The 5,496-nt window shown below is 42.4% G+C and overlaps 1 long non-coding RNA gene across 1 annotated transcript; it reads right to left on the bottom strand.

Annotated features, from left to right (window-relative positions):
• Window positions 1-2,029: 2,029 nt before the first annotated feature.
• LOC142467666 (uncharacterized) lies at window positions 2,030-4,362 on the bottom strand. The gene is made up of 3 exons (XR_012788463.1): window positions 4,180-4,362; window positions 2,844-2,983; window positions 2,030-2,123 (listed from the first exon to the last, which is right to left on the bottom strand). It is a non-coding gene; the product is annotated as an uncharacterized LOC142467666 (long non-coding RNA).
• Window positions 4,363-5,496: the final 1,134 nt, after the last annotated feature.

Here is a 5,496-nt window from a genome sequence, read left to right as displayed (position 1 = left end):
CCTATATGCACTCAGCCCTCGCCTCTCTGACCTTGAACATGTACTTCAATCTGATTTTTTGAGACTTGAAACTGGATTTCTTAAAACAAACTGATTTTAAACACTGACAAGACTGTAACAATGGTATTTGGGACCAGAGCTAAATTGCTAAAGCTGCCAATGACAGAGCTTCAGATAAAAACCAGCTCTAATACCATCCTAGCTCCTGTTACTGGTTTGAAATATCTGGGCATATAGTTCAACTCCCATTTAACATTTGGGTTGCACATTGATACCCTGACATCCAAATCCTATGCCAAACTAGGTGTACTTTACAGGTACACATCCTCCCTAAGGCCCTCATGCAGTAATCGCCTACAGCGATTCAGTAAGCCCAGAGAAGCTGGCGATTAGAGCAAAAATAACCGTTTTTTTTTGCCGGAAAATAAATAAATAAATAAATAAAATCGGCAGACGTGCGGTGATAAGCCACTTTTTGGCACTGATCGCCAGTTTTTCAAACACGCTCAATTCTATAAGCCCTGATCAGCTTATTGCGGCTGATCGCCACTTTAAAATTGCTGTTTCTTCTCCAAATTGTCCAGCCACAAAAGTTGGCAAGAAGGTGGGGTGAAGCTGCGATGAAAATAAAATGCATGTGTCCCAGAGCTGATATCCATTAATATCAGCACCAGAGACCCCCGGCATGAATCCCATGCATAAAAAATGCATTTACAGGCAACTTCATTACCGCCAAGGCAATGAAGGGGTTATATACCCGTGCCAGGCTTTTTGCGGGTAGCGGGGATGGGTGAAGGTGGTATTTGGCCCTGGGTGGGTGTTTAGGCCTTGCCAGGGGGTTGCGGGATGACTTAACCTCTTCTTTAACTTAGCGGTTAATACCGCTAAGGTAATGAAGGGGTTAACCCCTCCCGCTACCCCCCACCCGGTAGGCCTAAACACCCATCCTTGGGGCCAATACCCCGTTCACCCACCCCCGCTACCCACAATAAACAAAAATACACATAACAGCCCCACTGGCCACCGCCTACGTCCCTAATAAACCATTACAATATTCATAAAACCATTATTTTGTTTACACCCAGGATTATTACATGGGATTAGGGCTATGTTATTCGGTAAAGGGTTGTATATGTTTGTATTCGTAGGGACAGGCAAGGCCGGAGCCAGGTGGGGTTCTCCTGCCTCTGTCCTCCCTGTCTCCTGACCCTTCGTGTAGCCGGACAAAGAAGAAGAAGCAGGCACACGTCTTACTCAAAGGAGGTTTAATATGCCATAAAGTCCAACGTTTCGGCAGTCAAGGTGAAGGCTACAAACACAAGAAACAGTCACAATATATACCACCCCCCTGATACTCACCCCTCCCCGCTCTGCCATATAACCAGGATGTTGACGCCCACCTGATGACATCACAGCTACCATATGGCGCCCCCTAGTGACGTCAGACGTCTAGGTCTAAATCCCTGGCAATACAGCATAGAGCTATCTTGGAGGACTGCAGCCACAGCCACACCTCTCCCCAGACTGAACACTCCCCCATGATGACGTCAGCGTGACCCGGCAGTAAGGGGGGGGTAAGGGGAGGGCGGGCGTGCACCAATCAAGACTGTACTCACAGGGCTGGACAAAGATGTATCCGTCGCCATGGGATCAGTGTCAGAGCAGGGAGGAGTGAGACACTATTATAAATCACCCTGAAAGTGTAAATAAACCACATACCAAAATATTAATAAAGCATATGTGCACAAAACTAATACAGCAATATACTATTAAAACATGTGACTGTATACTGCTGATGACATCAGTATAATCCTGCAAAGTTACAGTGAAATGCCACATAAGAATATGCAGTACATCAGTATTTAGAATATACTAGTGTGTATACCTAGGTCAGAAATGGGTACACACAACCAGGGGGGGGGGAAGGAGAAGGGAGGATGGGGAAGGGGGAGGGAGGGGAAGGGGGAGGGAGGGAGGGGAAGGGGGAGGGAGGGGAAGGGGGAGGGAGAGAGGGGAAGGGGGAGGGAGGGAGGGGAAAAAAAGAAGGGGAAAAAACACACAAAAAGGATAATCTTCCCAATTGGTAAGTGCAGAGTCCATGGATGGTGCAAGATCAAATATGCCTGTAGAAAAACAAAAAATTACCTTCTATTAAGGAAGCATTTTAAATTCTGTTGCTCATTAAGACCCATACCGTTGCTGGTATTTAAAGCATGTATCCAGAATGCTTCACGTCTCAATAAGAAAGTCTCCCTATCTGGAGTGCCTTGTCTAGGTGCTACTGTCTCAATACCCATGATGCGTAAAGAGGCAACATTATGATTGTGTTCCACACAGTGTTGCACAAGAATAGAGGGATCCGTACCTTTTCGAATTACACTTTTATGTTCAATGAACCTTGTTTTTAACATTCTTATGGTCTTACCCACATAAAGAAGACCACATGGACACTTTATTACGTACACTACATGTTCAGATCTACATGTGATTCTATTTTTGATTTTTATGATCCTCCCGCTTTGGGGGTGACTGAATTGACTACCGGTAGTCAGACTGTTACAGACCGAGCAGCTCATGCATCTAAAGTTACCCGGTCTGCCACCCTCCAGAAAATGAGGAGTTCTGTAGTTACCCTCATTATCTGCATGTATCAGGCTATCCGCCAGATTTCTCCCTCTTTTGAATGCCACCATTGGTGGTACACAGCAACTTTCAGATAATATATCATCATTTTGCAGAATATGCCAGTGTTTAAGAATGGTAGATTTAATAAAACCACCAGCTTGACTGTATATAGTGGTAAATACAAGCCCGTCCTCCTTCTTATTTTTGGTAGCACTTACCTCTTTATCCAGTGCCCGGTCTAACACAGCAGGAGGATATACGCAGGAAGATATCCCCTAGCCAGGAATCTACCACGTAGTTCTCCAATAGCTGGTTCAATATGATCCTTCCTGCTCGTGATTTTGCAGACCTGGACTTTCTGTGAAAAAGGTAATGCATCAATAAGAGAAGGAGGATGATGGCTATCTGCCCTTAAAATTGCATTTCTGTCTGTATCCTTTCTAAAAAGATCAGTATGTAACTCCCCATTAGTCTGTGTAATGAGGACATCTAAAAAAGAGAGTTGCTGTGTACTCCATGTATTAGTGAGGAGGACCGGTGAATGGAGACCATTAAGATACTCAAAAAAAGATAACAGCTGATCCTCCGTACCTGTCCATATGAAAAACATCATCAATATATCTGTAATAGCTTTTAATATGCACTAAAAAGTCTGATTTGTAGATGTACTGCTCTTCGAAATGTGTCATGTATATGTTGGCGTAAGCAGGGGCCATATTACTGCCCATTGCTGTCCCCTTAATCTGCAGGAAGAAATCACTCTCAAATCTAAAATAATTTTTATAGAGAATGAAATGTAAAATGAGCATAATGTATTCAATTGGAACAGTATCACTATAATGGCGAATGAGGGTGGCCTTGATTATCTCAAGACCTTCAACATGGGGGATTATTGTATAAAGGCTAGACACATCTAAACTAACCAGAATATGATTAGTCCCATCACCAGGTGAGTTTTTTAATTTGTCAAGGAAATCAAACGTGTCTTTGATGTATGAGTTGGCTGTCTGTGCTATAGGTTGTAGAAATGTGTCTACAAATTTTTCAAGGGGTTGATTTAATGAATTAATAGCAGCTATAATAGGCCGCCCCTGGGGATTGTTTAAATTCTTGTTTATTTTGGGCAAGGTATAGAAAATAGGGCATTTAGGATGCAACATAGTTAGAAACTCAGATTCAGGCTCTGTTATCCATCGGTTATTAACCCCCATTTGGATAATTTCCTTAATTTCTCTCGCATAGTTAAAGGTAGGGTCCCTATCCAATTTAATGTAGCAGTTATTGTCACTCAGTTGTCTGATGGTTTCAGCCTTATAATCTGAGTAATTCTGCACTACTAGGGCACCCCCCTTGTCCGCACACTTAATAATAATCTCATTATTATTAGTCAACATTTTTAATGCTTCCTTTTCCTGAACAGACATATTGTATGTAGCCCTATAATGTTTTTTTTGTACCTTGCAATGTCCCCCTTAACCAGTCGTATATATGTGCTGACTGATTGATTTTTAAATGGCGGGACAAAAGTGGATTTGAGCTTGCACATTTTGGTACCTTGATAAGAAGCCGAATTATCTGTCCCTTGCTGGTCAGTGGCCAAATTAACTGTCCCTTGTTGTTCATAGGAAGATTACCTGTCCCTGGTTGGATATTGGAATGCACCGATTCTGTAGACCTGTTAGAAAAAATGATTTAAGGTTTAATACACGTTCGAATTTAAATAGGTCAACCTCCAAATCAAAATCATTAAACAATGTAGTAGGTACATATGAGGCCCCCCTAGCTAAGACAGACATTTCACATTGATTAAGAGTGTAATCAGACAGATTAACAACCAAGGTGTCCATACTCCTTTCTGCTCCGTTGTACGTAGGGGATAGGGTGATCTTCCCTTTCCCCTGGCCCCCGCGTCTAATTTTCCCTTTCCTTTCTCCTTGTCCTTGGATTGGCCTAAAAAGGGGCCGGACTTTGGCCTCTCTGACGTTCTGTTGAGGAATGGGCTTCAGAGTCACTGGTGTGGACTTCTTGGACTCCCTGGGGTGCTCTCCCTCTTTGGTTCTTGCGTTGTTTGGGGTCTTGCATCAGCCACGGGTATACTCTTCCATCTTTATAGTCATTAACAACTTTTTTGAATTTCAACTTCTTAAAGTGAATAAGATCACTTTTAATTTTTTTCCAGCTTGGTCTTAAGACTATCCAATGATTGTACAACGTCCGTACCAGGGCTAGACTGTTCAATGAGGATTTCCACTTTGAGTATATCCTTCCTTGTGTGGCTAAGTTGTTCCCCCACCTCCTCAATAACCAAAATATTCAAGTCCAAAGAGGCCCTATTAAAGCTGCAGTTCAGTCTTTTTTTTATTTTATTTATTTTTTTACTTCAATAGTTTCATGTGGGCAATCTCTAATTACCTAAAGAACTGTATAGCTGCAGGTCAATTCGTTCTCCATGTATTGATAGGCGAAATTTGGTGACATAATTAGTGAAGGGATCTGTTTTTCTTCTGCTTCTGTCACTCAGTGGAAGCTCAGGAATATTCATGAGCACTCCTGCATTGACATGTGCTAGAGGGAGGGCAGGGCTGACAAAGGGGTGTGCCAGGGCTTGTGACAGGACATGAAGGGGCAGTGCCTTAGCAAATGGCTGTTAAAATAGAATACAAGAAAATTGGTCTTTCAAAGTTGTTTTTTTTAAAACAGAAAATGCTAAAAGTATTTTTTCTTACTACAGAACTGATTTATTAAAAAAACACACATGCAGGATATTGACTGAACTGCAGCTTTAAAGCATTGTCCTGCATACAGATCAGAGGCGAAGAATGGATATGGATACCCGATGTGAAGCTGGAAATAAGACAGAGAACAATACCG

This window comes from Ascaphus truei, chromosome 16 (genome assembly GCF_040206685.1).
Source record: "Ascaphus truei isolate aAscTru1 chromosome 16, aAscTru1.hap1, whole genome shotgun sequence".
Lineage (NCBI taxonomy): Eukaryota > Metazoa > Chordata > Amphibia > Anura > Ascaphidae > Ascaphus > Ascaphus truei.
Note: the sequence above shows the minus strand (reverse complement) of the source record. Positions and strands in the feature narration are given on the sequence as shown.